The 27,195-nt window shown below is 43.7% G+C and overlaps 1 protein-coding gene across 3 annotated transcripts in view; it reads left to right on the top strand.

The window, feature by feature from the left end:
- SLC38A5 (solute carrier family 38 member 5) overlaps window positions 1-27,195 on the top strand; it is a 414,747-nt gene that overhangs the window by 167,746 nt on the left and 219,806 nt on the right. Inside the window, exon 1 of one of the 3 annotated variants that reach the window (XM_078664700.1) lies at window positions 16,312-16,587. The exons of the other annotated variants lie outside the window; for them this stretch is intronic. The gene's annotated coding sequence lies outside the window, so the exon portion shown is untranslated. Of the gene's footprint in view, window positions 1-16,311; window positions 16,588-27,195 lie in introns of those variants that run through there. 3 annotated transcript variants of the gene reach the window in all.

Genomic DNA, 27,195 nt, shown 5'->3' on the forward strand with positions numbered 1-27,195 from the left:
TCTTTCTTCATCACGAACTACGCACCTGCTACCAAACACGATTGACACATTTTATGTTGACGTGTCTCATGACAATCTATTCAAAAGGAGACAACTACTTGAAGCTCCTTCACTATTCTGATGTGGAAGTTCTGGTGCTCGATTCCTGCTACAATTAAAACAAGCACTGGCAAAGCCACTAGCGTCGTCAATGGCCGACCTCCGAGATTTCAGCTTTGTCAATGTTATGTTATGTTACATGGGTATTTGTATAGCGCACATGCACCAACAGGTCTCTTGGCGCTGGGGAGTCTGAGAGGGGAAAAGTTAAGCAGAGAAGCATCTAATTGTAGGCCAGGGTGAACAACCAGGTCTTGAGTTGTTTCCTGAACCGTAGGTAATCGACCTCAAGCCCGAGGGAGGTAGGAAGTGCGTTCCAGAGCTTTGGACCCAGGAAAGAGAACTGGGTCCCACCAATGCATTTACGTCTGATTCTGGGCACCGTCGGTGTGAATGTATTTTAGCCGTATGTTTGTGAGGTTGCGGATGTGTCATGTATGCCTGTGTTCAAATGTGTGTTATTACTTTTGAGGTGGTGCCTGTGTGTTTATGTTTGCATAGTAATATCTGCAGTCCTCTCTGTGGCATTATGTGAAAGTTAATCAGTGCCCTTATGGCAGCTAGTGTGTTGAGCTTTGAATGCCAGAGGAGGAAGCTCCTCACTACAACAATTTCAAAGCTCGAGCCAGGCTTAAGGCAAATGCCTTACTCTGGCTCAGCTCAAGGTACTGTGGGAACCTCAAGCCCAAAACAAGCTGAGCTTGCATCGAAACCCACTTAGTTATGGAACTGTCATCTAGTTCTCTCAGACTGTCATTAACAGATATTTTGTTTACTCAATCTGGACTGTGTTCATTTGGTGTATGACAGTGATTAGAACATGTGACTTGCATGTTATCAAGTGAGCCTTGTAGCAGGCCCATTAACCTTTTGAGCTGCCTAATCAAGTTTAGTGGTGATTAAGTTGCATGACGCTTAATGTCGTCAGGGAACGAGGTTCTCGGGCAACCTAATTTGCAGTGGGAGATAATACTTTTACTGACTTCAAATCCACCACAGATAAGCAATTTGCAAAAGAACCTCACAAAGATATAGACATCCTATTAGAGGCCTAACACATCAGGTTCAACAAGGCAAAGAAGGGATAATCTCAACGCCTAAGATGACACACAATGTCAGTGGGACGCTGGGAATGCTGCTATACTGCTTCAGTTTCAATGATGAATTTACTGCTCCTAGGATTAGTCACGTTACAGTTAGGTAACCCAGTTCACAGAGAGCATCTAAGATGCCTGTGTCTCATTACCAGTACAATGGTTGGAGTCGAAGGGTCACTGTTCAATGTTTACCTATGGGCTCGTAATAAGAGGCAGGGTCAGAGAGTGTGTATATGGCTGTATTCTGTATATTTCTAATAAACATACCCATCATTACCACAAAACACTTCTACGGGCAATTACTGATTATCGCTGAGGCGTGCGAGGAGCGGATGACAAATTTGTGACGAAATCATGGGTGGTACGGACTTCCAGGATAGTCGCGCCCGGTGACCGGTCCTTGTCTCTTAGATAACTTGGGAACAAAACTCTTGCTGTTGTCAAGCACGGTTGCCTGCACAAAAAAATAGAAAGCAGGGATTGCAAATACGTGCATGTACGGGCCATGGTTTTTCCACATATGAGACACTCTGTGGGAATAGAAACAAGCATTTACAATGCAATGGTCTCGGCATTATTAAAGGTAGAGCTATTGGCATTGCTCATGACATTTTTTTTCTTAAAAACATAAATAAATGGTATTGTCATTTACAATGGCAATAGGTGAGCATTAGAGAGTAGTAGAGCGTATTCGCGGACACAGCCACACACACAGAAAGCCACACACACACACACAGAGCCACACACACACACAGAGAGCCACACACACACACAGAGCCCCACACACACACACACGGAGCCCCTCCCACACACAGAGACACACACACACACAGAGCCACACACACACACACAGAGCCACACACACACAGCGAGCCCCACACACACACACACACACAGCGAGCCACACACACACACAGAGCCCCATACACACACACAGAGCCCCACACACACACAGAGAGAGCCACACATAGCCACCCACACAGAGCCACCCACACAGAGCCACAGAGCTGCGCAGTGCAACGCTAGTCCGAGACCTAAAAAAGCAGCTGTGTCATAATGTAAGAATGCGCATGTGGGTTGCGCCCCTGCAAAATGATTTTTAGCCATTCTGCACAGCATCAGGTAAAGTGGCCCAACTCAAAAAAAGGTAGACTTCAGTATGGTGGGCTTACCATGTGGTGTCCTGTAGTTGTAGGTATGATCACCGTTGACACTTGTAAGATCTGTGCAATGACTTCATTTCCTTTTAGCATGTAGTACAGCAAGTAATGGTCGCTCCATGTGCATCCCCTTGTAAATAAGATCTCTACTCCCTACCACTCTCCCCACCATTCTAAAAAAACAAGAAGGACAAATCTGGCCAGAAAGGTGTTTTCCTACTGATGTGCTCAATTAAAATACAGTGGATTGAATGTCCTTGATGGGGAGAAAGAAGATAAGTACCACTTTGTAGTTCCTGTTCAACTCTGCAGGTGTGGCGGAGCGGCCAGGGTGGCTGTCTCCTGAGCACAGGGTTCATGGTTCGATCCCCAGCTGCGGAAGCAGCTCAGCTCAGCACCATGTGGCTCTGGGCAATAGCTCACTTAATGGGCAATAGCCCACTTAATCTCCCCTACGGCTCCCAGCGCCTTGAGACCCATAGGGGTGAGTAGTTGGTGCTTTACAAATTCCAGATTTGGATTTAGGTAAGGCTAAAGTCACTAAAAGAACTGCTTTTCACCCACTTCAACATGTCACTTTTTCCAGCCAAAAACGAGTGCTACATACACTTTCCAAACACAGTTTTAACTATAAAGCAGATTAAGCAGTCTCTTAGACCCTCCTGTTACCCTCTGAGGTGTATTTTGCCTTTTTTTCCTTGTAAGACAGGGAATGGATTGCCTTTTACATGCCTTAGCACAGTATAGGTGAAACTAGGAGATACATTTAAACAGTCATTTGCAAACTGCAGTTTAAATGTACAAAATGCACAGAAACTAAGAGGTAAATTTAAACGTTCATGGGATGAGGAATAATAAGTTTTACAGTTTCAAGAATACACAGAACACGTTCTGTATTTGCACTCCTTGAAAAAGAGTGCCTCTATTGCAGTGCTGTGGATGTAAGCTGCAGTGCCCGTTGCTGTAAGAAGAGGGTGTGCACAATGAGGTGTTGCCACTGCAAAAGAGTGCTGCTATTGCAATGAAAGCCTGGACGTACGCGGTGAGGTGTTGCCACTCCCTGCAAAAGAGTGTTGCATTGTTGTGGATGCACGCTGAAGTGCCTGTTGCTGTAATCAGAGGGTGTGCATGGTGGGTTATTGCCTGTTGCCACCCCTTGCTAAAGGGTGCTGCTGTTGCAGTGGTAGGATGCATGCTGCAGTGCCTGTTACTGGAGACACTGTGTGTGCACAGTGAGGAGCTGCCAACTCTTGAAAACGAGTGCTGCCAGGGTCTTGTTATGGATGCCCGCCGCAGTTCCCATTGCTATAAGCACACGGTGCCCACGGTAAGGTGTTGCTACCTCTTGCAGAAAAGTGCTGCTATTGCACTGCTGTGGATGCACGCTGCAGTGCCGTTGCTGGAAGCACAAGCGTGCATCTCTTGCAATGCTATGGATCCATGCCACAGGCCTTCCTTCAGTAATCATGGACGTACATAAAGAGGCATCACCACTTCCTGTGATGTGTCGATGTGGTACCTCTGTAAATGCCTCCAGTGGTCCCTCTCACTTCCTGTGACGTGTCGCTGTGGCACCTCTGTAAATACCTCCAGTGGTCCCTCTCACCTCTTGTGCACCAAGTATGCGGTAATTATAGGCTCCTGCTGCTTTTAATTGCTTCCATTTTTCACACCTTCAATTTCGGGGTATTGATTTGATTTTTCCCAAAGGTAGTACCATACTTCTCTCCTCATTTAATAATAGATTATTCCTGCTCCTCTTTGTTGTGGGATGTTCGTGTTTTCCAAACGAAGCACATATGTTTTTGCAAGATCTGGCACTTATATTATTTGCAAAGGAAATGTGGCCAAAATGACCGCTAACTAGGCCCTGATAACGCCTTTAGAGCCGCTGCTTTTTCAATTTGGTAACTAACATGTAGTATTTAAATATCATTTTAGGAATATATCATAGCCGCAATATTAACTATAAAAACCAGTGAGGGTAAGTATCTCTATAGGTATAGATTTGCACCTTTTAACTCCACGTATGTGCAACTTGTCAATTCATATATATTTTCGAGGTACATAGATGTGGAGTAAAGATTAAACAAACCTAAACTAACCTAAATGTATTATTTTCACAATATTGAGTAGTCGATGTTCTGGCTATGAAATTTTTGTAGGACGATATTTTTGTACATCAAATTCTGAGGTACAACCCTTTTGCCACTCTCCTTATTGTTTCTGTACTTATAAACCAGTCTTTTTAAGATATTTAATTTAGAAGTAACTAATTTTTACACTGAAACGTAATTTCTCCTTCTAGTCTTTAAACTTTTACACGTACTATAACTTGTTGCTCAGTGGGAAGGCCAGGGCAATGGTAGTCGAGGCCATATGACATCAGTCAGTTGCCAATGACCCTTCAGACGTTGCCCCCCAAACAACCACCCCCGGCCCCCCCTTCTTCGGGACTACCAACCGAATTATACTCCAGAAGACAAGTAGCCGCTAGGATTTCGTTCCCTCGTTCCCGCCTGCTCCTTCCTCGGCGCTTCAATGGGTGCTCTGGAGCTTAAGAACATTTTATTAAGGTATTCAGGGGACACAATTGGAAGAGTACACTCAAGGGTTATAGTTGAGAGGTCACCCCTTTAACTCAGAATCCCTAGCCGCATCCCTTCCTTCAGCGTTTCTTTAGGCTGTGAAGGCCTTTCTTTGTAAAGATCAAACCCAACTCTAAGCTAATATTTAACAAAGTTGCTGGGCTTGCGTCACTAAATGGCTAATTTATTGTGTTTTAAACTTCTCCAGCGCCTCTGCAACACAGCAGAATCCAGTATCAACAAAACGTACCTCAACTTCCGAGCAGTCAAATCAGTAGGATCCACTTGTGACGTCAAGTAGCGCCTACTGCCGCAGTCTTGCCGCTTAGGAGCGCTCCGTATTGCAGGCGGCGGAAAGAGTTGGCCCCATCTTTTGGCAATCCTTGACCCCGAAATGGAGTAAGGGCTGAATGATTACTGTCGTCATTTGACCCTCTGACCTTGCAGTTGCCCGAGCTACACTTTCTGTGACTTTCTCGTGTTCTCAGGAATGCCAGAGTCCTCGTGGCGGCTGACACAATGAACTGATATTTATAAATTCACAAATACCTAGAAACACTTTTATTACAAGGTTCGCCTTCTTATCCATGTGATGTGTAATTGTGACAAAAAATGTTTCGTTTACCAGTTTGTTTTGCGGTCTGTGAGGTCACAACCCTTTCTATAGAGTTAGTGCAGAGTATTTAAAATATTTTTTTGCAACTAACACTTTTTGTAAATTTTTTACTTGCTGATGGCAAGAACTCCTTGGTGGCTCGGGACCTCACCCTCCATTGATAAAAATTATAAACTTCAGCTGCTGGCTAACTTCACGTTAAGTGCCATGCCAATGCGGGAAGTCAGGCAAAGTCGCCTGTGACGGGGGCGGGGCTGCGTATGTAACCGGAAGAGAAGGCGGAGTGAAAACGTCTCGCGACGCCAGAAGGAGAGCGGAGTCCCTCAGAATTGATCTGGTAAGTTACAAAGGGCTGGGGGGGGGCTCGGTTCCCTCGTTGTGTGTGTGCCTGTGTGTGTATGCATGTGTGCGACGGCGGGGGAGAGGGGGGGTGCCCTCGTGTGTGTGCGCGCGCGTGTGTGTATGTGTGCGGAGGGGGCGTGGGGGGGTGGGTGTCTCTGTATGTATGTGCGTGGGCACTTGTGTGTGTGTATGCACATGCGTGTGTGCTTCCCAGGAGACAGCGCCAGGCCGCAGCGCTCGTTCGCGTGCACGTGTCAGTTTCAAATCGCCTCCAAGGCGATGCGCGCGGCCAGGATTGTCTCCTGGGAAGCACACATGCCGACAAAAGAGCCTCGGCGGAGACGCGCTTCCGCGCGTTCAGCCGAGCCCTAAAAAGGCACCAATTAAAAGATGGGGAAACTAAAACACACTGGCTATATCAACGAAATGGGCTCAGGGATCACTTCCCAGCTGTGTTAACTGCCTGCTGCTGTGTATGTATTTGCTGCCTAAGTATCAACATCACCTAATGCAGCCTCCTGGCAGTTTAGAAAAGTGCTGGTGGGAATAACAAGTAACATGGTGCTACTGGTGTGGGGCGGGAGCACAAGGGGGAGTGGGAGGGGTTGAAATGCCTCATGCACTCCACACAGAACAAATCTGTATTGACAATTTAAAGCAGAAAGGCATCCAAAATGTGTACAGGCATCACAACAAGTTTGCTATTCAAGTTAGCGGTCTGAGAGGATGTGGCAGAACGTACAGGGCTACCAACTTTGCGACTGGGGAACTGGGTTTGAGTCTCTGCATCAGCTCTCCCCTTGCTTTAAACAAAACATGCCTACCGTAAAAAATACAATAAAACAATGGTGAATCCAAACAAAATACCGAACCGAAATCAAATTTCAAATGCCAATCGGTACTAAGCAATGGCTGAACTCCCTTTGTGAATGCATACAGGATCAAGTGAACAAACGGCGCAGGACCAATTCAAAGAAAAAAATTGTGCCAACCAAACCATAAATAAACAAAAGAGTAGAGGGACAAGTAACAGGGGCAGTAGCCATGCAAGTGAAAACACACCCAAAGATGGGACAAAAGGTGCAGTTGCACCTGGCTGCGATTTGAAGCAATGGAGCTGTGGTGATTGACAAGCAGTGAGGCAAACAGGCATGGTAACTGAGCATGGAACTAAAGCATAGGAGTAGCCTTCTAAGGAGAAGCATGGGGAGAGCTGACAGTGCCCATAGAACGACGACCACCATGCAAAGTCACAAAAGGACAACGACACCGCAAACACAAAAAGGGGACTGGATGAGCTGAGTGGGAAGCAGTCCCCTGTGCTTGTGAGAGAACCCCAAATACCTTTCAGGTCAAATGCACATCATGTATATTAGCACCTGCACCTTAAAGCTAACACTTTTTGTGATGAAGGTGGTTAACCTGAGAGACCGAGCAGAGGGGACAAAAGTAAACCGAAGCCAAGGCAAAAATGGCAAAGTAGATCCCCATAGACAAAAAGCACAGCATCTCTTTGGTATGGGGATCTATCTATGCTTTCCACTTTGAAGACGTAGGAAAATCCTCGACGGCGTACAGGAATTATGTCGTTTTTGTCCCCATCAGCTTGACTATGTATTGTGATCAACTAAAAGACTGATGATATCGAGCAATGTACTGGAGAAATGCCCCCGTCAAAAATTGGTGGTGCAGTATAAATTGTAAATTAACTAGTAACATAAAACAAAAAGAAAACATTTCCTGGCTGACTGACAAGACATTTACATTTTTATTTGCATTTCTAAGGGTAGCCAATGTGGAGTATTCCTCAATATGTGCATTCTCCATACTCTGCCACACTGAGCCGATGCAAAGAAAGAGCAGATCGGAAAATGTGTCTTGTGATGACCCTCATCATAATTGGCTTACCCAGACCCTTGCACAGATTATCTGTGTTGCAGAAAGAGGCTTTTGGTGGTGAAAGGTAATTACTGAGAGCATTCCTAATTTAGATGTTTCAGCTGCTCTAAAACATGCATCACATGAGCTTTCTTATCCTGAGAGAGCATTGAAGAATGAGAGACAAGTCATCCTTTTAGTGACAAAGGCATGTGAGGGGTTTTAGCTTTACGTTACACAACATTTTAAGGAATGTGTGCACGTGAAAAGCTTGTGATGCTCACCCCGTGGGTAGAAATAGTTTAAAACTACCTATATATGTTGAATCACAAATATTGTTATAGCTAGAGGAACTACTGTTCTAATTGGATGGGGTCTTCTTTTGTTTCTTCTAGGCGATTATGCTGCATGCTGCTATTAATTTTGATCGATTACGAATATCAACTTATTAACATTCAATACTTTTGTGTTTTTTTCTTGGGTGGTGTCCTTAGCAGTCATAGGAAATTGAGTGAGGGAGACCCATATTCTCCCATTTCTCTCTGTCTGATTATTCGTGACACTTTGCACTTTTTTCTGCAAATATATATCTCACTTTTCCACTGTATTAACCTACAGGACGAAAGAAAATACAATACCAACATTCCTGACACACTGAATTGGGATGCCATGGATTTTCCTTGAAGCTTTGTCATTGTTTGGCAATCCCCCCATCGAGGATCTTACTTAAGAAGGGTATATTAGTTATTTCAGTTGGAGTTAGCTGAGTGTTTGGTATCAGATCTGGTCTGTACACCAAGAAAAAGTTGAATTAAGAAGAGCAATTTTGGTTGGGCCTGATCCTAAGAATTAGCACTTTTAACTGACAAAAGTGATTGTTTAGATCATCATTCTTTAGGGGTGTGATTCTTATCAACTATTTGTAATAAAATAAAAGGCAACTGTGGTAGAGAATGATTACATGTATGTTTTTCTGTCTCCCCAAGAAAAATCAATGAATGCAAAAAAGGTTCAAATCTTGCACTGACGATTAAATTATGGTGTACTTAGAGATAATTTGTCAAGCAAAGACACTATTTCATTTCTGAACTTGAAGTACAATGCAATAGTTAATGAAAAATGTTAATGAACCAGAAGTTGAAACTTTGAATGACACCAAAATGAGTTTTAGTATAACTGACGATTCGTACTAGGAAATAAGACAAGATGACGTGTATTATTGGAAGTCTGCAAGTGTCAGAAGACTAATGGTCAATGAAGAAACTTAAATTTCACATTATGAGTATTCAAGATTAGACCTGGGAGGTGAACTTCGCTCCGTTCGCAGAGTTTTCTGCACTCCGCAGAGCTCGCGGAGGGCAGAAAATTCTGATTTGCGATGTGCAGCAGGGTTTTTTACCCACTCATTAAGGGTATCGGGCATTATGAATTTCAACAGAAAATGTGCAAAAATTCCCTTTGAAAACAATTGAGGGCAAATTTAAATGGAAGTAGTTGAACATTAGCTAAAGTGGACGCTGGAGTTCTGCCTTGCTCCCAGAAAGGAAGAACGCTTCTACGCCGCAAAAAGGATGGGGGAATCGTCTGAGTCAGTTACATCTTTGGCTTGTGCACACTTCCCTGTATGAAATAAATCTGAACACGTCATCAGTGCTGATTGTTTGAGCTTTCACTGCCACAAACGTTTTCTTCACCGCCATCTTGCGGCTATCCGAGAGAGTGAATCAACAGGAATGAAGGTCCACAGAGCCCGTCCAACAGCTATCTGTCAGGAAGGAAGAAGGTACTCTTCCAGATACCGTTCAGGAGGGTACCAGCACCTCTCAAGTCCACTTTGGCTCATTTGCCTCTTCAAGGAGGGAGCAGTAGGTCAAATGGCTAGACAAAAAGGATATACTCTTCAGCCTGAGCTATCGTTTTCAAGGTAGGGTTGATGCCCTCCAGAAGACACTTTGCTATAAACCATAGGTTCCCCTGTAAGAGCTGCTGTTTGCAGGAAGGAATTTCAAGATGGAGAAGAAAGGCCTCTAAGGCATGAATAACCTCCAGGGCAGGAACTGAAGGATAAAGAATAAGCCCAGAAAAATGGAACACAAAGATATGAAGTAAAACAGAGGTGAAGGTACCTTCAATCCAAAGCTAGCCGAAGCAAAGTCTACGGACAAATATCATAGACAATGGAGCAATGAACCCATCAAAAAAATCAGACTTTTGCAGCACAGTAAAATACAGGAAACAGGAACCCCTGAACAGGAAGTCAGGAGCCTTGTTGGTTTGGGAAAGAAAAGCAAATATCAATAAGATCCACCAGATTGAAATGGGATATTAAAAGCTGCTAAAAAGGACGTGATTTCAGACGTGCAAAACCTGTATACTTCTTCTGCAAAGTGCTTGTTGTCATCTCCAGCGCACTCCCGGTGGAAAACCAGTCCTGAGCTGACGGAAGTGTACATAGATCAGGTCACGGATGAAACCTGCCCAAGCACATAGAAGGAGTCGGTACGACGATACCCACAGTGAAGCAAGCCCCAGGTGCAGCTAATCCTGAGCATGTCTGAAGACTCGCTTTCTAGTTGTACAACAGACTCTTGAGGTGGTCAGCACAGCCAGGCTACATAAAACCAGAACAAGTTTACTTCTTACTGGTCCAGAGGTAATTGGCACATCATTCTGGGAATAAAATCTACTAACCCTCCTCTTCACCTGAATCTACAGCACTGCTGGTCGAGTTTCTTGCTTCCCAAGATTCCTAATGAGTCTTTTCATCTATCTCTAAATTCCAGCACCAATCTTTTTAGCAGAGTACTGGTAGCCCACTTTACAGTACTACTTAGCACTGTTTGGTGTAGATCTATGAGCATATCACGGCTCAATTCCTAAACTATACTCATTAACCAGTATTCAACGCGTATTTCGCTTTACAGCCAGTGCTTCCCTGAAAAGCCCCATACCATGATGGGGATACAGTCTCAAGCGGGCTGGTCATCAGTTCTTGCCTATATGCTGATCCTATTTTAATCTGTGCCCTCCCTTTCTACTTCAAAGTGAAATACCCTCCAGATGGTCACTTCATCTGCTGACCCACCTGGGTGCAAGAAGCCAAGGTGGTTGAAGAGACATTTGCATGAAATGGCTCTCTCTGCTGGGTCAGGCCTCTGGAACGTGAGGTTAGCAGCCAAACCATTTTGCTTGGCTTTGTGTGGGTGATGTCCACTCTGCCCTTTTCCCATTTGTTGCCCTCCAGGATCTTTATCTTCGTAGCATAGCTCTCTTTGCTTGAAGATCTCTCGGTTTAGGGGTAAGCCACCTACAGTCATTGACTGAGGGCCATGGGCAATTTAAACTTGTCAGATAATTTACAGTCCATAAGTCAGAAATAATAGCCTTCTACTTGTGATACTCTGGTAATTTGGGAACTGTTTTTAATTCTCAATGTGTTTCTTCTTAATTCAGAAATCTTTGTTGGTCTTATTCTAGTTACAAGTCTCTTGTGAATGTGGTTTGAAGCACCAGAATGTTATATTTGATTCTCTGGCTTCTTAATGTTATCTTATTTAGATTCACCGAGAAAGGTTAATCTATTAGTTATTGGTATTAGTCTTGTGCTCTCAAGGAAAACATTACATGCATTTATTGCAGTTTTCTTGTGGTAGACTAAGTTAATAGGAGTGGGCTGTGAACAATAATGGGGATGTGTGAGTTCATGTATACACTTGTTGGGATTAGATAGACAACAGGGGATTAAGCATTGTTAGGTTGCAGGGATAAGGTTTCAAAGAAACTGTTGTGATGGGTGTGGTCAATTTGCTGAAATTATATTACAGGGAAAAAGGTAGTCAGTCCCCCCACTTAAAGTATGATATACTCTGAGTTTGGAGGCCTGCAATGGATAGATGTTGAGGTGGGGACCATTCAGTAGTAAGATAGGAGACAAAAAACAACATATAGTTTTAAATTAGCTGCAATTTTTCATTGTGTTTTATGGATGAGGCCTTTAGGGATAGAATGCAATCTGAGGATGTAAAACTGTAGAAATAAACAACATTCTTTACATGTAAGATAGTGTATTGTATTGTTTCTATAGTGTGGAGCTGTATCCACACAGGCAGGTTGCCAACTACATCATATGGGTGAATTGTGTTGTGTTTCATGTGTTTCTTTGTCATACATGATCACATCAGAGTTCTGGCTATTGTGTTATGGGACCTGGTGCTTGGTGGTGCAATGGATCAGAAGTGTGAGAGACATACATTTTTATAGTTTGTGGTATGGTGGCAGCACTGATTAGCTCAGCAGGTCCCTTGGTTGTGATGGTGATTTTAATGTATGTCCTCAATCCCATTTCCTAAGATGGTTATGGCAGGAGGTTGACTACTATGTAAAGTTATAGATCAAGAGAAGTTAACAGGTGTGGATAAAGAGTGAGCGGAAATCAGAGATCTGCCAGGATAGACTGGATTATAGTTCTCATTTATGGGATTGTCAGTATAAGACAACAATTAAGGAGATTTGCTAAGGTGCACTGTTGTTAACATTCTTTCGACAGGATCTGCAGGGTGAGATGCAGAGCCCCCTACCTTTCATATGTGGCTTAGTCGATTTATTGCCATCTATAAACAGGAAATCGCAATCTATGCCACAAGAGGTAGGAAAATGAGGGCAATAGGTAAACAGCTGTGGGAGCCCATTACTAAGTGGTATGATACTGAAAGTGGAAATCTTGTTTTGAATGTATGATTGGTTTCTTGTTACTGTGCTTCCTTTCGTTTCACCTTTGTCCCTTATTGATTATGTGATTTTCCGCTTTGTTGGCTTCGAATAATGTTGCTGCTTGGCATGGGTAAAATGTATATAATTTTGGTTGTTTCTACTTTCACTCCCTTATTATATTTATAATTGACGAATGATCATATCTTAGGTACTATATTGCAACATATGACATGCATTCAAGCTGTATTCTGCACTGTTTATTTTGAGCTACTTATGCTGAATGTCTGAATTTGCCAATGAATAAATATATTTAAAAAAAAAAAAGGATCTGCAGGGTGGACTATGTTAGAGTCCCTCAATGACCAGCAGTGTGTGGCTGACCTTTACAGTCTTTGCAGACCTGTCTGGCTAGTGTTGATTGGTTAATTAGGAGGGCCGGTATAGCCTGTGCCTTCCCAAAATAATTCATACATTATATGCCTGTCCAGTTGATGATGAAAGATCAGGTAGTGAACTGGTATATGGTGTCATATGGTTAGAGAGATTAGCTCAGATTGAGACTGGTAGGGCGGCCAGAAAGGCTAGAGATATTTTACTTCATCTTGTGGTTAGTGAATCTTGGTGCTGGTGTTTAAATAAAGAGTTGGCCTGGGGGTGAGCTGTACCTATCTGTTGGTGGGCTGTACCCATTGTTTAATTTGTAAAACAATAACTGCTAGTGCCTTGCTCACTTTGCCACTGGATTCAAGCTAGCCTGGCTGATATGGGGTGTTACCTCAAAACAGGTCCCAGGATGCGTGTTTCCGGTCCAGGAAAGACCTGGCTTGGCAGTTTGGGCTAGACTGTTCCCATGAGGCAAAGGGTCAAGACTGATTTGCATATGGCTGATTCTGAACTGGGATAACGAAGAAGTGAGCTAAAGAACAATAATGGATTCAACCCAGATCTGGGGGTGCGTGTCTGAAAAATGTCAGCGCTCCGTCCATCATCTCTTTGTTTCCAAAAGCTGAGTTCAGAAGCCTGCAGTCAGCGCTATCAAATGACAGTACATCGAATACCAAGCCTTCGTATTCTTCAGTCTACGTCAGGCCTTTTAAATCCAATACCAGACACCTCGATACCCTTTTTGTCACTCGTACAAACCCCTCTTTTCTCCCTTTTTGAGTTTTCCCGTCTTTCTCTTCCTCCATTGTTTTCCCCTCGCTTTCAATCTGGAATATCTAATTGGGGAAAAGAATAAGTGCTGGTCTCCAAAAATCAGTGCTGGTGGCCCCCACCGACTCAAATTAATGTCTGGCTGTACCCATACTGATAGGCTCCGATATCCTGGGAGGCTGGCTGTATCCAGGAGTGATAATCACTTAGAGCCCAGTAGATCGGCTGCAACTAGGGGCGATTCTCCGCACAGCCCAGTATCAGCAGTCCTCCCTTGTGGTTTACATATACATACAGTAGCGATCAGCCAGCCCTCTTTATTTATTGGTCTATTCAAGTGTCCTTCAAATTTTACTTCTACCCACCGAAACAATGGCCGTGGGTCAGCTCACAAGAGATGACATTTTGCCTGTGCAAATCTGTCTAAAAATGAGTCCACCTCAGTGCAAGAACTAGTGTGACAATTTCTGTTTTCAGTTTATATATAAACATGTTATTCAGCGCCAAGATACCCGTAGTGGTGAACGTGTGCTTTACAAATACACGTTATGTTATATTTTATTGTGGATCATTATCTACTTTTTCTTTTTTTCAATTATACACACCACCTTTTGATTACGATATGTTTACTTTTCACTACCTTTGAACTTTTAATGACTATTGAACATGTTTGTGCAAATAAAATATTGCGGACTCGCTGGGATCAGACCGATCGGCTTAAGCAACCCTTGTTTTATTCTGTGGCATCAGCCATACCTTACTGTCAAACGGGTGACTCCCAGTGCCAATTTTTACGTGAACTTTGAGGGTTTGGCAAGGAATATCATTAAGTAAAAAGCCCCCTTTCACAAGCCGGGAGAGATCAGGACGATATTCCTCGAGAATTACACTTGCAGGATTTATCGTACCTGCCAGCAAATTTTGGATACTTCATATAAGACAACACTTAACTAATACCCACATGGTCACTTTAAGAACTGAAGCCTTTACAGGACGCTGCTTCAGGTTTCCCCCAAAGAACTTTTATAACATTTGTTTATCAATTGAGATTATATTTGAGCTTGTCACTCGCTTACATTTCTGAGTCACTGAACCCTTGTTATACTCTCCTGGTCTCTATATGGACATATATTGATTCCATCCAAGGGGGAGCACCTACAGTTCGTGTTTAATTCACACGGTCTCTTGCTAAGCAGCTCATTCCAGCATCATTTTTCGTTGCCCTGATGAAGTTCCCAATGTGAGAATGAAACACGTTAGCTGATTATCTCAATTTGCTGAATCTTAAAACTTTTTGTAAAATAAAGAACTTTATATATTTTTATACTACGTGTCTATTGGACTTCTTTGATCTGCGCACCCCCACCTCGGCATTAACAATTCTTGATCTGGAACACAGAAACGCCAAACAACGGCTGGTGTTGGGGTAGACTGCGCAGAAACATTACCAATTGGAACTGGCATGAGGTGCTGAACTACTACAGGTCTGCCGTTGTTTCTTTGGGCATTCATTATCTACTTTTTCTTTTTTTCAAATATGCCCACAACCTTTTGATTACGATATGTTTACTTTTCACTACCTTTGAACTTTTAATGACTATTGAACATGTTTATGTAAATAAAATACTGCAGACTCGCTGGGATCAGACCGATAGGCTTTGGCAATCCTTGTTTTATTCTGTGTCATCAGCCCTCCCTTGTTGTCAAGATGGGTGATTCCCAGTGCCACTTTTTACGTGAACTTTGACGGTTTGACAAGGAATATCATTGAGTAAAAAGCCACCTTTCATCACTGCTATGATATTTTGGTCATGGTCCATGACCCACATGTCTCAGCAGTCATTAAAGGTTGCATTTGGATAGCTAACTCTGAAGAGGCTTCTCAGAAGTTGTCCACAGACGGAGTAAGCGAATACTACTGTCAAGGCAGCAAGACAGAAGCAGTCGTTGAATGAAACGAACAATCTGGGCAAAAGTATACATCTGTGCTTGGTGAGATCTGACGCTTGTGTGGAGCTTACTTACGTATCGACGACGTGAATGTCATTAATCTATTTCAGTTAGAATGCCTCTTCATGAGAGTGGTAATTCACTAAATGTTCCTTGGAATGCACTTAGAAACATATAAAGGTCGAAGCTACTCATGCTATCTTTTGGTAATCTTCGTGAATTCCAAAAAGTCTCAAACTTGCACCTATTTGTGGTTCGAAACAGGTGTTGCAGATTTCGTACTTTTTCTGTTACTAGGACACTGAAAGCCCAAACTCTTCGCTATGCTTAACTGTCATAAAGGGCTACTGCTTTGCGTCTGGAAAAATATGAGGGGAAGGAGCAACGGCGATGAATGTCAGATATGTAATAACACTTGACACCTTTGAAGTCGCAAACCTGTTTAATTAACTGAGCTCTCTGAAATGACCAGTTTGCGACATCTTGGCGCTATAAAAAAGACAAATAAAATAAATAGTCTTACTCCTGGCAGAATCACGAAGTTCCTGCCAAAAAAAAACGCCAGGAAGTTGAACTACTGCTTATGCCAGAGAAAAGAAAACATCACAAAAAGTGACACTAAAGTCAGGTTGGGGGCGATGCGGGCTCTTGTAGACGCCCCCAGGCCGTCACTGCTCTACGGCGGACATTGAACTTGAGAAATGCACCAAAGAGACAACTATTTTGGAGCGCCACGGAGAGCAGTCTGAAGCGAGCCCCATCCGCGAGTGCAGCAGCCAGGCCATGTGCGAGGGCGGGGGCGCGCCGGGCTTCCTTCTGCTGGGGGTGGGCGGTGGGTTTGGCCTCAGCGGGGAGCGTGTCTGCGTGCGCGGCTGCCCGAGTCCCGGCGAAAAAGAGGAGACATTAAAATAAATATATATATCCACTCCGCTTGGAAGAGCTCCCCCCCGCCCTGACCCGAGAAGAGGAAGGCGGCGTCCGTCAGCGGCCGGGTGAGTGCTGGGCGCGAGGAGGGAAACTTTTTAAAACAAACCGAAGGAGCGCGCGGCGACGCTGGTGAAACCGCTGCAGCCTGTTGCATCAGACGGGCTCGCGAGGAGGGGAGAGGCGCGCGAGCAGAGGCGCATGAGGAGGGGAGAGGCGCGCGAGGAGACGCTCGCTGCGAGGAACGTGCGTGATATACGAGGCGCGCGCGGTGCGAGTAACGTGTGGGATGAGCCGCACGCGGCGTGAGGAGCGTGTGTGGAGGGATGGGGGCGCGAGCGGTACGAGGAACGTGCGTGATGTCGTCGAGCTGTGGCGCGCGTGTGAGAGAAGTTGTGTGAGGAAAGGAGCGCGTGTGAGGAATGAGCGTGTCGGGCGAGGGGCGGTTAGGTAGGGGTGAAGGCATGGAGGAGCGCGCGACGAGTGAGAGGAAGGGACGCAGGACAGGGACTCTTTTTAGGGGAGAGCACGTGCCTGAGAGGGCAGGGTTGTGTGAGGGGAATACTCCGGGGATCGCGAGAGGCGGGAGCTGGTGAGGGTGACGTGGTGGGCTATTCCTGCGGAATGGTCCATTATTAGGGGTGGATCCAGTGCTTCAAGTGGGTCTAAAAGAGTGGGAGCTGGAATGCTTTCAAAAAGGCGCGTCTTATTTAATTAAAGGGTGTGGCTTAAAAAGTGAATGGAAATCCTGTAATTCGCACAGCACGGCACCTGCTTTATTGTGGGTGTCTCTTGAGTTTGTTACTAAGGTCTGGGGAAGGGGTAGTGAGTGGCCTTTTCTGAGTTTCAGACACTCACTTACCTTCTTTCATCATTCTTTTGCTCTCTCTGTCTCTCTCTCTTGGGCATTCATGTCTATTTATTCCCCCCCCATCTTTCTGAAATCCTGCATCTGTATATCTCACACTTTCTCACAATTACCATTGGCACACATGCGAGTATCACTCTGCCAACTCTGCATAAAGACCAGGGATTGGCTGTGCTTGAAGTCTGCACTCCCTGGGGATCCTATGACACACCCTGTGGGAAACTTGCGCTGCCATCTGCTTTAACTTCAGGGTTCTCAATGTGCCTCATCAGAAACAGGAACTCACTACTTGAATTCAGATGCTTACAAGTGACTCAGCGCTGTTCATGGTAAACACCATACGTGAGTCAAATAAACTACAGAAACCTACCATCTTGAAAAATGCAAATACTTCTACGCAGTGGTTGAAGTATATTGAAAAAAGTATGGGAACTGTGATGCTGTCGGCGTGGAGGGGAATGAGTGAGCATGCGGGCGTGGTGAAAGGCATGGGCAAAAGAAGAAAAATATCCTGCAACTTTTATCGGTCTTTACCCTTCAGGTAACTATATATAAAATAACGCAGAGCTTAGATGAAAACTAAATGCAAGTTATGTTAATCAATGTGAAATGCTCTATCGTACACCACAAAACCTCTCTTAATGCGCTGCAGAGGTCTGTTTGTGCCATCATCAAAAACTTTATTTCGATCACTTAAGATGATCAAAGTACATCGTATAACAAGGCAATTACAAGCAACACAATACATATAAGACATGACATTATAAATAAACATTCACATTCTATCTACAGTCGCAGAACAGTCAAAGTGCATCCTTAAAAAATCATTTTGTGCCACAAAATTTAATCCTGGTTGGTGCAGTGGATAATAGTGACTTGTGTATGTTTGGTGCTACAAGGTCCCAGGCTGTGACAGAAAGCACTGAATATGTAAGTCATTATTTTAAACTTGCATTACACACAGTATAAGAGGCTGCTACAAAATTTGCAAAAAGGTTTAAGATAGTGTTTTCAAAATGTAGATTTTTGCAGACTACGTAGTGCAATTTCTTTAACTGTCTTTTAAAAGCACCCGTTTCATACCTTAGCAGGTAGCTCCCATACAATATCTCTCACAAATAAATGTGTCTCATCAGTAGCATCAAGTGATTTAATCAATTAAAGCCAATACTGGCTTTTTTGCAGTCTTTCAATTTGCAGATTGAACAGTTGCGCACATTTACATTTCTTTCAGGGAAGCAGGCACCCTGTCAAGAAGGCTTGTTTAGCTTTCTTGCCCTCAAGCGGTATCATAGTACAGGAGATCCCTGCTTGACACCTCAGCTGTTGGGATTAACAGTCCCGGTATGGCTGTCTTTTCACAAAAAGTAGGGGAACTGTTTTTCTAAAATTAAAAAAGTATGGGCATGTCATGCCCTTTAGACCTCCCCGCACACTTCAACCACTGCTTCTAGGTAAATGTAAGATAGAGTAAAATGTGAAGTGGCGTGTGTCCTTAAGGGTTTTTACAGTCATTGTTGAGAAATCAAACAGTATTTTTTGTTAGTAAAGTTAAGGGGCACTACATAGCCCAACATGGACCTGTCTTTAAATTACTGGTGGTCCTGGTACCCGACAGGACCCCACTAATTTAAAGTTCTCAGGGCATCTTATAGTTTCCTCCTGGAGGGATTGTGCATGGTTGTTGGGTCTGTTATGACACAGGAGAAATAATAAAATGCAGGACCCTTTGGGTCATGGGGTCTTTGCTTCTGAGTTCTAATCTGTGTGTGGGGAGTTTATTTTAATGCAGTGTACACCAACATGTTTCATCGGCCCCACACACAAACAAGTGCTTGGGCTCTGTGTGTCTGAGATAAGCACGCATCAGTGAATCGATTTGGGGACACAGCATGTTTGTGAAAGAACAGTGTTTGGGAGGAGCACGTAAGGGGACCTCCATGTGTGCAAGGTGCCGAACTTGGGTTTGGTGTGGAGAGCCATGGCACATACAATAGAGCATGCAGGGTGCAGTTATTGCCGCTGCCAGAGTGTGAGAGGGTACACACAAGTGTAGGGGAAGAGTCAATGTGTGTACAAGATAAAGTGTGTTAGTCCAAGGTGCTTTAATTGGAGTGTGTCTGGCAGGGTGCCTCTTTCTTCCGACAGGCTCCCCAGCTTCATCCCCATTCATCGATTGTTCCTTTTGTGTCCTGCGTGACCTTCCGTGCTTTACAGAATCGGGATGGTCCCGGAAGGCCATTTGGGCAACTCTTTGATAGAACAACTATCGCCCTCAGCCTGCCTCTGCTCCCCATCCTGTTGGTGAACTTCCCAAGGGCTAGCCTACACCCATTTGTCGACTGCTGCCCAATTAGCTCTACTACCTACCCCCACCATCTTCCCTGTGACCCTTACTAAGTGTGACAACGGCCACGATCAGCCTAATATCTGAGGGGAAGGTTTCCTTTATCTCCAATCCTGAGGATGTGTGGCGGTCGGGGTTAGCTGAATAGTGGAGGAGGGTTTGGGCCACAGGGTCTGCATGTGCATTATCAGCTGATCTGCTGGATAGCAGTGCACCGCATTACTGTGCTGTGTCTCTGCGTGTGCTCGGTACGGACCTGCCTGATATCCGTGGTTCCGTGTTGGGGTCACAAGTGAGTGTGTGGGAGTGACTATATGAGGGCCACATGTTATTAATTACACCGCACGGCGTGGTTGCTTTACACTTTGATTCCTTGCCAAAAGAAAGCTACGTTTGACATTGGTTTTTACCCGTGCGGCCTTGGCCCACTGTACTATCTAAAAGAGTTTTAATTATCTGTGTGTGCACATTTCTGATAACGTTGTGATCTGGGGTGCACCCTATAAACTGTGTGTTATTGAATTACAAAAGTTGCTAGGGTGGGCCTAGTTCTAACAGTGTTTTGCACCACATGAGGGTGCTGAGGGGGAAAGTAGGATTTTTCCCAAGTATACATACTATTGATGTTTTTTTAACACGGTTGGGCCTAGTGCTGCTTGTAATATTTCCCAATGTGATTTATGCCCAGGAATACATGATGTTCATGTTGGGTTAATTAATGTGTGTGATGAATACAAACGTTATTTACATACACCATGTGTGAAGTCTGTTTTGTGACACAAAGTCTATTTTGTGACTGCTCAGTGCCAAGCTCCCCAAGGGGGAGCGCAGGTTACACCGTGAGTGTAATCACCCACCCCTGACGGGAGTGGTAGGATCTGTCTGGCTAGGGCTTTGCCTCACCCAATTAGAAGGTTCCAGTTCCAACAAGGAGGGAGGCGGTTCTTAAACAGTGACAGAAGATATAATTCTTGAAGAGTTGGGTTTTTCTTCTTCTGCTTGAATTGGAGAAGTAAATGAGCTCTCCTGATCTGCCCTGAGGTGTTGTTCACGTCTGTCAGGAAATAGTTTGGGAACCTTGGTTTTATGGTTTTGTTTGTTTTTTGCACTGCTTCATTTTCAGTAAGACTCACAGTTTTCAGTTTTTATTTATTTTTACTGACCCAAAACCATCTCATTTCCTGTCTCTATTTTCAGATAAAGATCAAAATGGAAACAGGAGTGTACATTTTATCATCTTAACAAATGTGAAAATCTGCTAGTTTCTGCTTCCTTTTTAACAAAACCGAGAAAAGGGACAAACACAGATAACATTAGGAAAAATATATATATGGATAAACACAGAGAGAAATACAAAAACATACATTCCATGCAACCGGAAGCTCTAATATTAAGCCACTCGCTCTTGGATTTCTTTTTGTGTTTGCCTACTGAAATGGGGAGTTTTCTACCTGTTACGGAAGTGTGTTGGTTGGTAGTTCTTGCATGTGACATAGCTGGTCTCGCAGGTGGAGATCTGAGGAGGTAGCCAAGGCAGGTCTCTCAGAGGAGTGACCCTTTTCTAATTTAAGCAAGCATCTTTTGTGGTACCTAGGTGCGAGTCATTTCTCTTTTCTAGTGTAAGGTGGATCAGAATTCCTTTAGACAGAGATAAATGTATTTATATAACCAACCATTAGAGCACTCTCTTTGTATTTTGCAATGAATGTGTTTCTTTAGTCAAGCTGTCCTTGCCTTTAAGGCTATTCTAAAGTTAACCCAGTTTATCGAAAATATACCAGCATCCTAGTATCCAAGATACACAATATTTTATAGAGCACTTGAAAAAACGAGGCCCCTTTTTTCTGCCTTTAAGTCAATTTATTATGTCGTCTTATTTTCAAAATGTTCATAACATAACTATAGTCCTCTCGTTTTCCCTATTCTACAAAATTTCAATAGCTTCTGAATATATTCATCAGATTATATTATGTATTCATAACTCCATATTGTTGTTGACCAATGCATTTCAAACCTTTCACTACTTCTTGTGGGTCAATTAATTTCTATTTGCAACCGAACAATCAAACTACTAGAAATAATAAAATACATATTAACTTATTTTGCTTTTCTCTTACAAGTTACGAAAAATGTAATCCATTTACATCGTACTTCATTTTTTCATTATTTGCTCATAGTTGCAGTTGTTAGTCACAGAATTGATTTTGAGATTTACTGTTTATTCTCAGTATTAAGTTTGTTTGCTACAGTGTGCTGCAGTACGCCCTGTCCCACAGCACTGAAGGTCATTCTCATTAAACCACTTACCTGGAAGCTAACGTTGTTTCTCCTTCCAATTTCTTTGTTGGTAAACATGAACTTATGATGTAATCAGATGTTCTATTGAATGAAACCAGAAGCTATGTAAATTTAGTTGAATTTAGGTTGTTGTCTTTTTGCGTGAGATGGGAATCATTGCCAAGCTGTGTCTCTTGTTTGGTCTGATGGCACTATAGATCAAGTTGAAGTATTGGTGTTCTGTCACTTGTTCTGACACTTAAGATACTGCGTACTTTGTTTTGACCACCACACTCTAGGCTAGATTACTGGAGTATCATGAACACGATCCACCTAAATAAATGTATCAAGAATCTCCACCTTTCTTGCCAAATCTCTGACTAAAGTCCCATTGATTCCTCAAGGATGGTAAGACTGGTAAGGCCCAGTGACTGTCAAATTCTCCCCTCCTACTGTTCTCTAAATGTATATTCATGAAAACAAATTCAAAGGTAGGATTTATTCAAGGATGATATAAACCATAAAAAGAAGAAAGATCACTAGCTATAGAAAGCCTGTTATTTAGCACATTGCTAGTGTTACTCTTACTCTGTTGTATGATGCTCTTTTATGTGTTTCACTTGCGTTTTTTACGGTCTGTTGTTTTTCCTCTTGGTAATCTCCTCGCCACCGTACCCAAGTTTCAAAAAGTCTCTCAAACAGCGTGTGTTGATTAAATTAATCTGTACTTATGACCATCTGCAGGATGTGCATAAGAGAGCACAGAGAGCCGGTTCTTCCTCTGGCATGTCTTCTTGTTTCTTCAAGGGCGTACATGTCTCCATCGCCGGTCTGCACATTGGAAGCAAATAGTAACCCTTGTAGTAGGGCGTATTTCAATATTTCTTATAGCGCAGCCACCACCTGGATGCGCACTGCTTCTGGATGTAGCATATATTCAATCAAGAGGAAAGACAGACCAGATCAAAGGGAGTAGCTTTGCACTGGCTGTTTTTGAATCATTTTGTTCATCACAATGTGTGTCAACAGTATGTGTGTCCTAGACTATCTCACAGCATCCATCTCGATGAGATCGTTCTTGCATGGAGATTTATATAGTGCTAAGTTACCTACAATGCAATGGAGCAGTGCACTAAGGAGGGGTGTGTGGAAAGGCGTAAAGAGGAGGGTCATGAGGGAGTGGGTGTAGCAAGGTTATGCTGATCATTAACTTGAACTGGCTCATGCTGGATCAGCCATCCATGTGAAATGAACCAGAGGTGGCTCGTGATGAATCAGCCAGTTACACTAAAGTCTGTTTAGCCTAAGCCTGATTGGTTTAGAGTTGGTTTGCTCTTGAGTCGCGGCCGCCTCCCTGTAGTTGTTCACATTCCTTCTTATTAGAATCTCTGAACCTAAAGGTGTTTCTAAAGTTCCGTGACGCCTATGCTCCTGCTCCACCAATCCTGTCGCTCTCCGAAGAAATGCTGGCACTTATGCATAGTGCACAGTAAGAGTGTTGTAGGGCTGCTCAGGGCATCATGGTGGGGTGCTCAAGGTCTTCTTCTGGAATGCAGGAATGACAAGGTAGGATTACCAACTGGGGTCCTTCATATAGATAGGCTACTTGTTAGTAAGATGTTACTTGAAGAGCTTTTACATTCTTTACTTTGGCTGGAAATGAAGCCCAACTAGCCATTGTGGCCATGACTTTTAGAAAACAGGGTTTCAGTGGCAGTCCTATTCTCTAAGGTTGAAGTTCTGCTAGCCGTTCTTTGGATGGCTCATTCTTTTGAGAAATTCAGCATGCGTTGTGACGTAGCTCTGTGCATTCGTAATCAATATTTGCAGACTTAGTCACACAGAGCCCAGTGCTAGTTATAATTTGCCAAGTGCATGCCATTTTTTTAATGTACACTTAAAGCAGTCTCTAACCAGACCTAAAAAGAAATGCAGTTAGTGGAAAGAGGAGAGAAAAAAAGTGAGAACAGTGTGCATTTTTTATGCATATTCACACTTTTTAGTGCTTTAAGTAAATCTAAAAATGAACTCTTTGAGCCATAAAACACGAGTGTACATCCCAATGTCAATAGTTCATTTGAAACAGCAATATCAAACAATGCTATGCATGCACGTGGTTGTAGATTTTTGTAGCAGCCCTGGGGTAATAGCAAGTTTTAGGCTTACTAACAAAACCAACCAAAACTGCTGCCAAAAAAATAATATTCCTTAAGGGCGTGAACGCATTAAGAAAAACTGCATTTTTTCAGCAGATGAGAAGCTAAAGTCAAACAATACATATTGTTCTTACTGATTGTTGGTAAACTGTCGCACTGATTCTGTTTGTGCTACTTCGCAAATCACTGAATTTTCCAGTTCTTAGGAAGCTTCCAGGTTGGTTTGCATTCTCAGCTGGGCACTGAACCTCTGCTAATATTTGTTCTTGATAAATTCAGAATTGCAGCTGAAGGTGTGCAACTGAAGGTGTCACGTCACACCCTTGGTCCTTTCGGACGTTTCGGCGCCAAGATTCCCTTGGGCAAACGCTGCATTTTCTATGCAGTAACATAACATGCAACTACAAAGTCTTGGTCATCCGCATCGAGGAGATAGAATCGAGAAACCTGTGCCGAATGTGCTTTGATTCCACTCCTTAGCTAGACCACTAACAACTAAACACCCATCTCTCATGGCTTGTAGTCGACCTGTGGAGTCCTCAGGTGGTGGAACTGTCCTACTAACTTTTCTGTGTGTATGTCAAGCCTCTGATTCATATCCTCTTGGAAGATGAATTTTATTTTTGAAGTAACCGAAAGAAGACCAAGCGCTTTATAAAACTCCTTAATATAAATTATATACTTCTAGATATAATACCTTCCATATACATATATACGTTCCATGTACTTATGTAACTTTATATGTATTGCATTACTCCTAATTCAGTATCTCCAATGCACTACCCCCTATATCTCTCTAAAAATATCCTCTACCTCCACTCTCTTACTCATCCCAAACCTCATTCCCCTACTCTCTCCAATACACTACACTATTTCTCACCCTATACCTCTCGCAATATATCCCCCACATCCACTATCTGGCTCATCACAAATCCCATTCTACTTCTACCATGATCTCCAAAATAATCCTTTCTAGACTCGTCCCTCCTCTACCCCTCCTTACATCATCTCAAACCTGTTTTACTATTCAGATCTCCCAAACAAGCCTTTCTAAAGCCTTCCCTCATGCATCCCTCCTACACTCATCCTATACCGCATCTCTGTCCCTAATCCACTTCTAGAGACTCTCCCCTTCTCCATTCTTCCTTTACGTATCCCAAACCTCCTCCTCGATGCCTCATCAGGGGTAGTAAGCGCTACATACAGGCGCGGTTCGTCCATTGGGGCGTGGGGGCGTAGCCCCCCCTGCCCGACGCCGCCTGCAGCTCCCTCATGACAATCATGTCAATGAATCAACATGACGTCAGACCGCCGGGCGTGCGTCATGTTGATTCATTGACATGATTGTACAGACGATAACACAAGTACGCATGCGTGGGGACGGAGGGTGAATTTTTACCCGTGCCCACGCATGCGCACTTGTGTTTTGGCGGCGTTGCGCATGCCCATCAGGAGCCCTAATGGGCGTGCTGCCGGCGAGAGGGTACCTGTGCCCCTGGCGCCAGGATTGGCCAGGGGCGCTGTGAGCCTGTGACGTGTGCGGGACCGGCAGCAAGGTAAGAGTGTGTGTTTTTCGGTGTTCCAGTAAACTAGCTTGCACAAATGACTTGAGATAGTTCAGTGTGTTAAAGCATCAGCTGCAGAAATGTGTGCGTCTATTCCAGGTCACCCGTTTATTTCACGGCATGGGGTTTTGGAAATGTAAAAATTCTCAGAATTTCTATTTTGATAGTTGCAACAACAGCCTTCAACAGATTTCATTTTATAAACATTTTCCAGAAAATGAGTTAACAACTTTGTCACCACAAATATAATGTACTCTTTGAACTAAGGTTATAGCATTTCAAAATGTTAACAAACGGTAGAGGCGGAATAGCATGATATATGCATTTATTATTGCATGCATGTTGGTGTATGTTTGTATGTGAATTTGTATAGTACATACCTAGGGCTTACAGGATGGCAAATACATGGGCGGTAGAAGGTTTCCAGCATAAAAAGGTAGGGGTGATGTAATATGTAAACTGGCACATCCTTCAACATCGATCCTAAAGGCTTGTTAGAGTCCATAATTTATTTTTATATGGTCATAAAAATACATGAATGATGGATGAATGCAGGGTGGGTGCATTAATGATTGTTCGGTGGATGGGTGGGTGGATGGGTGCATGGATGGATGCATGCATGATGGGTGGATGAATGCATGAATGATGGATGCAGGATGGATGGGTGGATGGATGGATGGATGCATGAATGATGGATGGATGCATGGATGCATGCATGATGGGTGGATGCATGATGGATGGATGGGTGGATGGATGGATGGGTGGGTGCATGAATGAATGATGTATGGATGCAGGATGGGTGGGTGGATGTATGGGTGGATGTATGAATGATGTATGGATGCATGCATGCATGCATGATGGGTGGATGCATGATGGATGGATGGGTGGATGCATGAATGAATGATGTATGGATGCAGGGTGGGTGGGTGGATAGATGGGTGGATGCATGAATGATGTATGGATGGATGCAAGGCGGTTCGGGCTCGCTCGCTGCGCTCGATCGCTGCGGTGCAATATGCAAATTAGTTTACGCCCCTCCACTTTCAAATGTCACCAGCCGCCCCTGGCTACATACATGCTTTTACAATTACAATATTCTCAGCTATATATTTGCCACTGACAGCCACCCCACTCTTACTCCCCGTTCAGCAGGAGTGTGGGAGGCCTGGGTGGTGGTGGCTGGAAATGTTAGCTCTGCATGAAGGCAATTAAGAGCTGACTGAGCTGGTATTGACTCGGGCTCTCTCTTGACAAAGCTGATTTTGACCGTGGTCCGCAGTGCCGGTTTCTGGGCTCTTACGTACTGAACATCAGACTTGGAATCCTGCCCAGCCCTGGTGAAAGAAATATAGGCTCAGTGTTTACACTGATCTGTCAGTGTGTTCTAGGGTCAAAATGACCTGAACTGGCTGCACTAATAACGCGCGCACCAGTCCCGGGCTGAGGTCTCTGGGCTTGGAATG

This window comes from Lissotriton helveticus, chromosome 10, assembly GCF_964261635.1.
Source record: "Lissotriton helveticus chromosome 10, aLisHel1.1, whole genome shotgun sequence".
In the NCBI taxonomy this organism is placed as follows: Eukaryota; Metazoa; Chordata; class Amphibia; order Caudata; family Salamandridae; genus Lissotriton; species Lissotriton helveticus.